At 36.8% G+C, this 12,843-nt stretch overlaps 1 pseudogene across 1 annotated transcript; it reads right to left on the bottom strand.

The window, feature by feature from the left end:
• Nucleotides 1-781: 781 nt before the first annotated feature.
• On the bottom strand, nucleotides 782-1,124 carry LOC116553690 (annotated as a pseudogene). The gene has a single exon (XR_004269867.1). The product of XR_004269867.1 is annotated as a 60S ribosomal protein L37 pseudogene (transcript).
• Nucleotides 1,125-12,843: the final 11,719 nt, after the last annotated feature.

The raw sequence follows: 12,843 nt of genomic DNA, 5'->3' as shown, positions 1-12,843 counted from the left end.
ACCAGTGGCCTACTGCTGTACTATCTGCATTTTTATGAATAATCTCAGATCTCAAATAATGATGATTGTTTTTCTTTAAGAATCCCCATTTTATAGATGAGCAAACTGAGGCCTACAGAGTTAATATGCTTTCCAATGATCTGAAATCTACAAAAGAACATAGAGGAGATTCAGCACAGGGGTGCCAGACTCCAAAACCCTTGCACTAAACTACCCAATTCCATTGTGATTTGATTGAAGTTAGACACAGTAGGTCCTGGGAATTAATGGGGACAGTTCTAGGTTGTGGATTTTACATTTGTTTTATTTTCTCCACTTTGGGGAATGATGAAGTTTAGCTCTGTACCTAGTTGTCTTTTCTGGATCAGCTATTCCATTGGATAAGTGAAGTTTGTGTTGGAACTGGCATGGGTTGGTTGATTGAACCCTGAAGTCTCCCTCTTGTGTTTCTTCAATGCTCTGTGCTCATGTAGGGTTGGTTTGTGGTAAAAACTCACTATTTTTGCTAATGAGTCCTGTGTCCTAAGGGCATGAGTAATTTGCTAAAGGTGCCTGAATAGTCATCAGTTATCCATTAGACTGGCTGGCTTCCCATAAAGCACGAGCTGAGAGTCCTGGCTTAAGATTCAGGAAGGAGTGAAAATGGTTGCTCAGCCTGTTTCAGCAGTGGATCGTCATGTGATCCCATCATACTTGGTAATGATCAATCACAATGTCTTTACACAAGTCTCTTTCATCCCTCCCTTAGTGATAATGGCTTTCTTTTATTTATTTATTTATATTTTTATTTTTAAAACCAGAACATTTATTGCGTGACTAATCGGTGAAATTCTTAAGATGAACTGGATGCTGCACCAGCTGCCCTCTTGGGTTTAGGTGTTGTTCCTTCACGGAATCCATGCCTGAATCTGCGGTATACAATTTTTAGGTGCCTCATTCAACCAGTCCCGGTGGTATTTCGCCTTTTTAGCCTTGGCACTCCAGTTATACTTTCTCTTGCGCTCGGCGGGGTGGCCACATTTGCCGCAGGTCGACTTCTGAAGGTGGTAGGCCTTAGAGCCTCAGCGGCACAGAGTGTGAATCTTATTACAACGCTTCCCAAATGATGACGTTCCCTTCATCATCCTGCCTCTGCAACCGGGACCAGAAAGGGAATATGGCTTTCTTAATATCCTGGTTCTTGTTATATGTTATCTGACAGTGCCAGTTATTCAGACTAAAATTTTAAAAATAATCTTCCTCTATGCTGTGTTCCAGGTGGCTCCTGTAATAGGTTTATTACGTTTACAGATATTTTGGAGAAATTTCAGAGAATAAGCTAACAGTAGATTGCCTCAGTTAGTGAAAGCGGCCTCCTTTGCTGATTATTCTGCTTGGGCAAATATAATCTGTGTATTAGCTGAAGCATCATGTTTCATAGGCTCAGAATATGTGGGATTTGAGGGACTACAGGTTTATCATTTAATATGGGAAGATGAACTTAGTGCTTCTTGGAAGACTGGACCCCTGCAAATAAGTTTAGTAGCCACAAATCATATTTCCCATTGAACTAACTTATGATCCCCTATTTTAAACTTCATTTCATAGTTTTAAAGGTTTTTGACAATAATCTTGAAAATAAAACCAAGCAGATCTAATTACTAGTTTTGTTATTGTTTCCATATTCCTAATGAGACAGCTGAGATCCAAAGAGGTGATATGGAGTAATGCAGATTTTCTGGCTCCTTGGTTAGTCTTTGCTTTTCACTGTTACCATGTCATGTCTCCTATATTCAGGAGCCATAATTGAGGATGTTCTACCTCTAATAGAAGGTAGTTCCCACACCCAAGCTTCAAGAAAGGCAGCAAGGATCAGCTCAAATTTACTAAAAAATCTTCAATTCTGACATGGGATGAACCTTAAATGTCATTAAGTCCAACAACTCATTTAGAGTAGAAATTTATCCTACAATGTTCCTGATGTTGCCCTTCCAGGCTCTGACTGAATATTTCTGGTGATAAATTGATTTATTCCATTTGGGGATAATTCTGAGTTATACACATTTTCTTATTAGAATGAATTAAAATGAACCATTATTATTTTGATTTTGCATTTAGGTAACCATCTGCATTTCACAGAGGAGTATGCTTGTAGGTGGCAGAACATTTTTGGATTGATGATTTAAAGTTCATCTGAGTGAATTAGATGACTTAGTCTATTCTGGCTCAAAATTTCTAACTAAAACACTTCCTGTATTAGAAACCGATCATCTTATTTGTAGTGTCTTTTATACTTAATACATCTTGTACCCCATTATATGCTCATATAGTATATTATAAAATTATATAATTTATATATGTTATATATACTTTAATTATATGTACATAATTTATATGTAATAGTATCATGTTTTATAAAATTTATACATATCTCTCTCATTTTGGCCAATTTTGCTTGTCAGTATCATTAATATTTTCAAGATGTGCAATCTGTAGATTCTCTCAGTGTATCTGCTGCTGGTGGAGAAATTCTTGGAAATTTTGGTAGAGAGAGTAACAGAACATGTTTCGAGTGGCTATTTGAGAAATGATTGCAGAGGGCTTTACCTCTTCGTTGACAAGTATTTATGTAATTAAAGATTAAATATTTGTGTGATCTATATACTAACTAAAATTAGTACATAGATGTAGAGGACTTGTAAAGCGAATGATTGGTAATTGTGCTTTACCCTCAAACAAAATATTGAGTGGACAAAATTAATCAAAAGAGAAATGTATCAATAGAGAAAAGATTTCAAAGTTGTTAACTAACAATGAATCACATTGTATTAGTAAATTTAGGGGAAAAATGTGTGAACTGTATAAAAACTATGTAAGAAATTGAAAAAATAAAGAGGAGACTTCATAATTAATACTTTTTGGTACCATAAGAGTGGTGTAGGCCGAGTGTGGTGGCACATACCTGTAATCCCAGAACTTTGGAAGGCTGAGGTAGATCACCTGAGGTCAAGAGTTCAAGAACCACCTGCCCAACATGGTGAAAACCCATCTGTATCAAAAATACAAAAAGTAGCTGGGCATGATGGCACATACCAGTAATCCCAGCTACTTGGGAGGCTGAGGCAGGAGAATCGCTTGAACCTGGGAGGCAGAGGTTGCAGTGAGCCAAGACTGCACCATTGTACTTTAGCCGGGGCATCAAGGGTGAAACTCCATCCCCCACCCCTCACGCCCACCCCCCGCAAAAAAAAAGTGATATAAAAAAAGAGTTCAGTTGGAACCCAGTCAAGTGACTTGAGAACCAGTTCATAGTGAGCTGTATGTCCTCTAACTTTCCATGAGTCTCAGTGACCCTATCTCACCCCATGCAAATATGCAAAGCAGCATTTCAAAATCTCAAACATTCGCTGTACTAGTATAACATGGTTTAGTTAGCTCCACATTGGAAGGAGAGCTAGAAAAAATTCGCAAGAGTTGGAAGAGTTTGTAATCAACAAAATGGACAAATCTTCACCAAGACAGACCAAAAATAAATAAATAAATAGAAGGTACAAATATCAAAATTGGTAATAAAAGAGGAGGTATCACCACCAATCCGACCCCCCACCCCCAAAAAAAAGAAATGTAGGAAAACTCAATGAACAATATTACACCAAATATTGTAAGACTTACATAACAGAGATGAACATCTAAGCTGACACAAATTGTTAAAACTGACCCAAGAAAAAAAAGAACAACCAAGCTGACCTATAACAAGGAAGAAAACTCAATTAGTAATTACAAGTCTTTCTACAAAGCCAAGTTCAGGCATAGAAAGCCTTCCTGATTAAATCCAATCAAATATTAAAAAAAAAAATAAGACTAATGCTTTAGTCTCTCTCAGAAAACAGAGAATGAGACAACACATCCAAATTTATTCCCTAACCAGTACTACTCTAATATCAAAGCCAAAGTCATTATAGGCATCAAAAATCATCAAGTGATATCTCTCTTAAACATGGATGTAAAAATCTTAAGCCAAATATTAACAAATCAAGGCCCGAAAGGTTTTTTTAAAAAGACAAATGTCCATCGATGATAGACTGGATAGGGAAAATGTGGTACATATACACCATGAAATATTATGCAGCCTTCAAAAATGATGAGTTCCTGTTCTTTGTAGGTACATGGATGAACCTGGAAACCATCATTCTTAGCAAACTGACACAAGAGCAGAAAATCAAACACCACATGTTCTTACTCATAGGCGGGTGTTGAACAATGAGAACCCATGGACACAGGGAGGGGAGCACTACACACTGGGGTCTGTTGGGGGGAAATGGGGGAGGGACGGGGGTTGGGGAGGTGGGGAGAGATAGCATGGGGAGAAATGCCAGATATAGGTGAAGGGGAGGAAGGCAGAAAATCACACTGCCATGTGTGTACCTATGCAACAGTCTTGCATGTTCTTCACATGTACCCCAAAACCTAAAATGCAATAAAAAAAAGACAAATGTATCTTATTAATCTGTACCAATAATGCAAGGGCTGGCTTAACGTTTGAATGTCAATTAATCTAGTATACATTAATTCTATTACTAGAACGAAGAAGGAAGAAGTAATGATTATCTCAGTAGATACAGAGTAAGCATTTGACAAAGTTCAAAATACATCTATGATAAAAAGTATCAGCAAACTAGGTATAGAAGGGAACTTCAACTTGATAAAGAGTATATATTGAAAACTTATGGCTAATATAATACTTAATAATATTAGACTAAATGTTTCCTTTAAAATTGGGGATAAGGTAAGGCTATTACTCTTGCCACATTTGCTCAACATTTTACTGCAAAAAACAGCACAATAAAGCATAATGAAAATGGATGGATGGATTGATGGATTGATGGATGGATGGATGGATGGATGGATATATAAATATATCCTGTTAGAGAAAAAGTAAGTCTGTCTTTATTTGCAGATGATGTGATCCTTTATGTAGAAAATCTTACTGAATCAACAATAATAAAAATATACAACTGTAATCATAAAGAAGTTCAGTAAGTTTGCTGGATATAAGATTAACATACAATATTATATTTCTATATACTATCAAAGAACAGTTCAAAAATGAAATTAAGACAATAATTCCATTCAAAAGAAGACACACAGGAATAGGCATAAGAAAAGAAGTACCATACTTATACACTGAACACTACAAAACTTCACATGGAGAAATTAAAGAACACATGAATAAGAGACATGTTCATGCATTAGAAGTTTCAATGTTGTAAAAAAGAATTTTCTCCCATATATCTATAGGATATTAGAATTTTTATTGCCAGATTCTTAGTTTAGCCTTTTTCTACTACAGCATTTTGCTCCTTGTGACCAAAGCTATTTGTTTATACCAAGGAAATAATTATAAAAGTAGAAAATCTTAATGTGCTTAGTGTAGATTTTAAAGGCAAAAATTGGAAACGGTTTCTTAACAGGAGATTTTATAAATAAATTAACATATGTAAAGTAATGAAGTGAAAACACATAAAATAATAATGTAGAGTTTTACTTATTGATCTAGAAAAACACTCATGGATAATTGACAAAAGTAGTCAGAAAAAATAGCATGTATATAATACACCCTATGTACTTCTATGAACAGAGAAATATCTTTTTTAATATTCGAAGGGTTAATAATTCTCCGAGTTATGAGATTAAGTATAATGTTTTATATGTTTTTTGAATTTTAGGAAAGACAGTTTGAATTATTTAAAATTAGCAAATATTGTAATGTAAATAAAATAACATGTTTTCAGATATCTAGATTCTTATTCTTTGTCTTCTTGATTGTCCCATTCTGTTTTTATAAAATATTTCTTCTGGTCATTTGCTTTCTCCCTCCCTATGTAATTCCTGGCAAACATAGCCTGGGATTCTTTCCCCTCATTTGTTGCTGGTTCTATATCTTGTTTTGGTTTCTTGGTAAGCAGAACACTAGGGTTTTCTTGTCTTTTATTACAGCTATTAATCATAGGTTAGAGGATTTTTTTAATTTCATAGTACTACCCCAGCTGCACAACGGGGAATCAAATTTGGCAATTTCCTCTCCCATCAGATAAATTTTAAATGTACGTTTTTGACTGAGACATCCTCTGATTTAATGGCACTGATTGCCTGTTTAAATGTATGAATGACTGGGGAGCAATCATGCTTCTCTAGAAATAATCGTAATTGACAGGCTGTGAAACAAGGAAAATGAGCTTCTTAACGTGAATGTTAATTTCAAGAACATTTCCATTGTGTTTATGTATAAAATGTCAGGAAGCATTTTATTTTTCATTATCATTTTATTTTAGAAGAGTTTGAGACTTACAGAAAATTTGTGATGATGGACAAATTTCTCATTTACGACATGGCCAGTTTTCCCTATTATTAGTATTATATATTCGTATGGTAAATTTGCCGCAATGAATGCACTCACCTTTCTACATTGTTATGAATTAAATTTTATACTTTAATTAAAATTTATCAGTTTTAATTATTCTTTTTTTTTTTTAATTCTTCCTTCTCCTTTCTATATGGAGTGTCTGGCATTTGTGCCTGTTACCTGTAGTCATGTAGTGCTAGGGGTAACACCTGGGGCAAGGAGTGAGTAAGATAGAGAAGACAATTTATTATTTATAGTGAAATAATTAATATAAAATCTGCCTCAGGTCCAGAACATCTCAGGTGTGCATTCAGGATATAATTAATAAAGATGAATATTAAAGATTCAACAAGAAGGAAGAAAGGTCACTGTCATAGAGTGACACTTAATTGCCAATGAAGCCAATTAAGGTAATTTTAATTGGATAAACAGTGTAGAACCACCTCTAAGGCTCATGAGGGGTCTAGTGCCCCATTCAGGGCTGACCTTGGCAGAGTTGTGAATAAACAATTTATCTTCCAGAATTTCCAAGTTCTCCTCTCTGGAGTACCTCTTTGCCTGGTTCTGCCTCTCTTATTCCTTCAGCCCTCAGGGTCCTGTTTCTTTCTCCCAGGAACTATCACCACTATATGCCTTGTACTCTGCTGGATGTATTGCAAGTATTCTTTTTAGTGCTTACACTCTTTCCAGTCTAGAAAGCTGTAAGGGACTTCCCTGGATTACACAGCTAGTGAGAGGCCAATCTGAAATCCCTATTTTCTCTTTGACCATTAAGTCTATATTTTGTCTGCACAGTGTACTCTCTTTTTCATGACACTGCCACAATTAAAATTTATTTTAGAAAAGTCATTGTCTTGGACAGTGACTCAATCATGATTATACTCAATCATGAAATTCAGTAAGTATTTTTCTCTTCTTTAGGATATCGATTTTAAGTTGTCTATCTTATGGTTGAAGGAAAGTCTTAATCTTTAGTTTTCATATCCATGGAAGACAGATGGGTGAGGTGCTTTGACTCAGTACGTTTTTCTAAGTGTCTAAAATTACTTAATGTAGGCAACATCTCCTTTCATTTTAATAAATACAGCTTTATTAGGTCTATTTGTTATAACAAGAAGATTAGAGGCTTGCAGTGGGGTTATCTTTTTTCATAAAGTGGGATCTGCCAATCCTGAAGAATAAATTAATATTTTCAAGAATTCATCAAATATGCAGGGGTTTTGTGAAATGAAATTATCTTGTGTAACAATGTATTCTTCTAAACAGATCTCATAGGGCTGTTATTTAGTTTTTCTGTCATTAGCCTACTGATAAGTTGGGAAGCAAAAATATCACAAGATCTCTGGAGGTTGAAATAAGTGGTATGTAAGGAAGTTTATAAATTAGGAATCTTGATGTCAATTTTGCATTTTCAGTCTCTTCTATTGGGATTAGGGAAGACAGATTCGTTTGTTTAATAATGTGGTATGTCTGAGAGATCATCTTTGTATCACCTTAACCAGTGTTTTTGAGAAAGCCATGGTAATGGTGTATATGGCGTTTGAGTTGTTTTGTTTAAGTACATGAGGTTATACTAGAGTCTTAAAATTAGTCACAAATAGACAAGGGAGTTCAGTCTGAAAAGGAGGCTATTAAACCAAACAAATAATGATACAAAGCTCAGGACCATCCCAGGAGCATTTTTGTATAAGATGTAAGGAAGGGATCCAGTTTCAGCTTTCTGCAAAACCATAATTCTCAGCAAACTGATGCAAGAACAGAAAACCAAACACCACATGATCTCACTCAAAAGTGGGTGTTGAACAATAAGAACACATGGACACAGGGAAGAGAACATAGCACCCCAGTGCCTGTCGGGGATGGGGGGGACTCGGGGAGGAATAGCAGGGGTTGGAGAGATTGGGGAGGGCTAACACTGGAGAAATGCCTAGTGTAGATGATGGGGGATAGATGAAGAAAATAACCAAGGCACATGGACACCTATGTAACAAACATGCACATTCTGCACATGTACCCCAGAACTTAAAGTATAATTTTAAAAATCTTCAAAAATGACATGTTTATTCATTGCCTAACTTGATAAACTCTTTTCCCTTCCTCACTGAATTTTCAAGTGATTGACAAATCACATATTTTTCCTAAACTGTTGTTCTGTCACCTATAAAGTGGGGCTAATAAAACCTGTTTTAACATGTAAAAGTCTAAAACTTAGAAATCATAACATGATTTGCAACAGAGACAGCATACGATGATGTAGAGAATTATTTATATTTACTATTTATAAGTACCTACTAGGTGCCAGGCAGGGCAAGATGATTTTATAACATTATCTCTCTTGACATCTCATATAAGGCTTAAAGAAGTTCAGTAACTCATCTAGGGCAACACATCTAGTAGATCATGGCTATGAGATCTTTTTATGTCTGGCTCAAAACTCAAGCTCTTACCAATGACACTGTGCTAACTTCCAACATCAGGATTCTTGCTGGGCATCTTCCATCTGCCGAGTATTCCAAATAGTAGAGAAAGTTCACTCTGCCTTTGTGAGACTTTCCTTCTAAAGAAGAAAAAGAAATAAATATTCTTATAAATTGGGGGGAACCTAAATCCCTAAGGTGTATAATTCAAAGTGAAAAATGTCAAACAGGCTGACAGATTTGTTTGTAAAGAAAACGTTTGAGTCTAGAAAAATGCAGACAGATTGTTAGTTGCTTAGGCAGCGAAAGCAAGATCAGCAATGATGTCAGCTCCTCATGTCCTTTGTCCCATAAGATGACGTGGAATAAAAAGAGGCCAGATGACAGGCAGTATGAGGGGTGAGTCACCCTGAGGTTAAAGAACCAGCTCCATTCTGCAGCTATACAGCCTACGCTAAGGTGAGGCAAGGAGGAGAGCGCCTTACCTCACCAGAATGAGGGAGGAAGATGAGAAACTGCCTCATAACAGCCTCCCTTCAAGAGAGAAGGCAATGTGTGTAGCAGCTCCTCATAAGACTGACTGTCTTGCCCTGAACTTGGAGGGTCACAGAGCATTGGTCAGCCGATGGCTGAGCTTTGTTTATATAGTTTGTGTGAAGATGTGCAGTGATCGGGGTGGCAGAACAGAGCAGTTCTGTTAGAAATAGGCATTTCTACCCCAATCTGGACCTCAGTTTCCTCAGCTGTAGAATGAGGAAATTGCACTCTATTACCTTCAAGCTCCTTCATTCTATGCCCAGGAAACTTTATTATCATTATTATTATGCTTTAAGTTCTGGGGTACATGTGCAGAACGTGCAGGTTTGTTACATAGGTATGTATGTGCCATTGTGGTTTGCTGCATCGGTCACCTTGTCATCTACATTAGGCATTTCTCCTAATTCTGTCCCACCCCCTAGCCCCACACACCCTGCTATCCCTCCCCTAGCACTCTCAACCCCCTTCCTCTCCCTGTGTCCATGTGTTCTCATTGTTCAACACCCACTTATGAGTGAGAACATGTGGTGTTTGGTTTTCTGTTCTTGTGTCAGTTTGCTGAGAATGATGGTTTCCAGCTTCATCCATGTCCCTGCAAAGGACACGAACTCATCCTTTTTTATGGCTGCATAGTATTCCATGGTGTATATTTGCCACATTTTCTTTATCCAGTCTATCGTTGATGGGCATTTGGGTTGGTTCCAAGTCTTTGCCGTGTCTTTTCTGTTTCTTCTCCAAGCTAAACAACGCTAAATTTCCTCATGCCCTCTTATTTTGTAGCTTTGATCATTTTTTCCCCTAGTTTTTATTAGTTTCTCAGTGTTAAGGGTCACAAATGGAATTAAAGAGATTTGAAATTGAGCAGGTTGACACGGAAGGACTTGGCATGGCTTGGTGGTCTTTAGCTACTAGTAAAGGTTCTATCAGCTCTACTCCCCTGTCTTTTCTCTCCCCACCTATGCCAAATAGCTGGCAACCTGCTACCTTGCTTGTGGGCTCCCTGCCACAGTCACAGATGGGCCCAATATGCTGGAGTAGAAAAATCACGTATGAGAATTGCATGTGGTCATTGAAAATTATTGCAGTTGTTGCCATTAAATAAATTGGTCTACTAGCTGAATCCCAGAAGACTTTATGGATCTATTTGGTTGATTCTTTAAGCAATGTGATAAAATTTTGGCATTTTATACCAGCATTTTCCAGCTGTTTATAAAAAGATGAATTAAATTAAGATATGATGAGAGGAGTAATTGTGAATTTCACTGTGCAGTCTTTTTTTTTTTCACAAAGAGTGTGCCAGTTCAAGTCTCTCTAATTTGCCAATATCACTCTCAATCTAACTCATTAATCCTTTTTTTTGTTTGTTTGTTTTTGGAGACGGAGTTTCGCTCTTGTTACCCAGGATGGAGTGCAATGGCGCGATCTCGGCTCACCGCAACCTCTGCCTCCTGGGTTCAGGCAATTCTCCTGCCTCAGCCTCCTGAGTAGCTGGGATTACAGGTATGCGCCACCATGCCCAGCTGATTTTTTGTATTTTTAGTAGAGATGGGGTTTCACCATGTTGACCAGGATGACCTCGATCTCTTGACCTCATGATCCACCCACCTTGGTCTCCCAAAGTGCTGGGATTACAGGCATGAGCCACCGCGCCCGGCCTTCATTAATCCTTATGATAACGTGTGGATTTTTTTAATCATGTCAGTCACTATTCTGATTGGAAATACAGCCAGTACAATTAAAACAGAGACCCTTTTTAAAAAAAATTTAACTTTGATTTTAAGCTCAGGAATACACGTGCAGGTTTGTTACATAGGTAAACTTGTGTCATAGGGGCTTGTGGTATAGATTATTTCATCACTTAGGTATTAAGCCTACTACTCATTAGTTATTTCTTCTGATCTCCTTCCTCCCATCCTTCACCCTCAAATAGACCCTGATGTCTGTTGTTCCCCTCTGTGCATTCTCATCATTTAGCTCCCATTTATAAGTGAGAACATACAGTATTTGGTTTTCTATTCCAGGGTTAATTTGCTAAGGATAATGGCCTCTGGCTGCCTTGATTTTAAGAAAACTTTATTTTAAACTTGTTTTTTAAAACCCTTATTTTTAGAGAAAATCATATAAGACTCCTATACGTAGTTGTAGGGAGAGAGGATAATACTGTTTTAATTTTTTAAAAACCTTATTAATTATGGAACTGATAATAAGTACAGAAAAGAATTTTACATACTTTTTATCTTCTTTTGAGCAAACCAAGCATCAACCTGGGTTGTGAATAATCTTGCAAGGTGGCATCTACAATTTTTTATTTGGTGAAAAACTCTTCATCCTCTCTTGGAGGTAAAATTACAAAAAAACAGCCAGACCAAAATTCACAGCTTATTCAGGAAATTCCAAGTTAATGCCTGTTTGACCCACAACTAGTCCAACAGGCATTCTCTTTTTTTCTTAAAAATGTTCAAATGTGGATGAATTATATGATCACTTTACATATAACCAAGCAATAAACCTCTTTCCACATTCACCATCAATTCCAAAAATCTCTAAGTAATCATGGTTCTTCAGTATAGTCTAGGAAGAAATTAACATCATAATAGAGAGTGTCTCCTTATGTGCTTGTTGTAGTTAGATTCTTCTGCCAATGCAGACATTTTCATATACTCTGAAGCCTGCTGAACATGATATTAGCTTTACTGCTTTAGGATTCAGGGTGTGTTGAAGGGACAGGGAGAAATAAAATAAAAATAAAGTTCAATTGTATATTTCAATGATGCCCACTTCTGGTACAGAAAGAATTTAACAGGTCATGGTAGCTAAACATTATGTCGCTATAAAGAGCAAAGTGTCTGAAAACACGGACTGGACCGTTCTTGTTTTCTAGGTTGCTAAGTGTGGCTGCCTCTTTCTGGAATGGGAACCCTCATTTTTCATTTCTCCCTACAAATGTGGGAAGAGCTGAGGCAGTAGTTCCAACCGTGAAGCAGGAGCTATAAAGGCTGTTTTTTTTTTTTTTTCTCCCAGAACAGAAGAGTGCTTAAGAAAGACAGCCTGAAATTATGTAGCTCTGGGTTCGAATCCTGTGATGAGAAATAGTTGGTAGGTAGTTTATACCTCCATTTTCAATTTTTAATATTTTTAACATTTTAGTTTTTTTCTTTGCAAAGCAAGATAGACATGCACTTCAGCTTTTTAAGCTCTATGAAGTTGATAATAATTCCTTTCTTGGAAAGTTGTTTTGAGATTATGAACAGAGTGTCAGACAGTAGATAATACCTAGTAAAAGCTGAATGAATTGTGTATTTAGGACTATTCTTCACTTGGGAACTATAGCTCTCTGTCACCCCATCCTGCCTCTTTGTTCTTCACTTTTGTTTTTGGTTTTACTGGTGTCTGAATTATTTGTGGAAAAATTTCTTTGCTGTGTGCAGCTTCAAAGAAATATGGAGCCTTTTGGGAAAACCTGTGTTTACACTGTGGACCAGGGTGGACTCTGCTTTTTCTTTTTTA

The sequence above is a fragment of the Sapajus apella genome, unplaced genomic scaffold, assembly GCF_009761245.1.
Source record: "Sapajus apella isolate SASKATOON/1434 unplaced genomic scaffold, GSC_monkey_1.0 scaffold13, whole genome shotgun sequence".
Classification (NCBI taxonomy): Eukaryota; Metazoa; Chordata; class Mammalia; order Primates; family Cebidae; genus Sapajus; species Sapajus apella.
The sequence above is the reverse complement of the archived record's forward strand: the minus strand, read 5'-3'. Positions and strand labels throughout refer to the sequence as shown.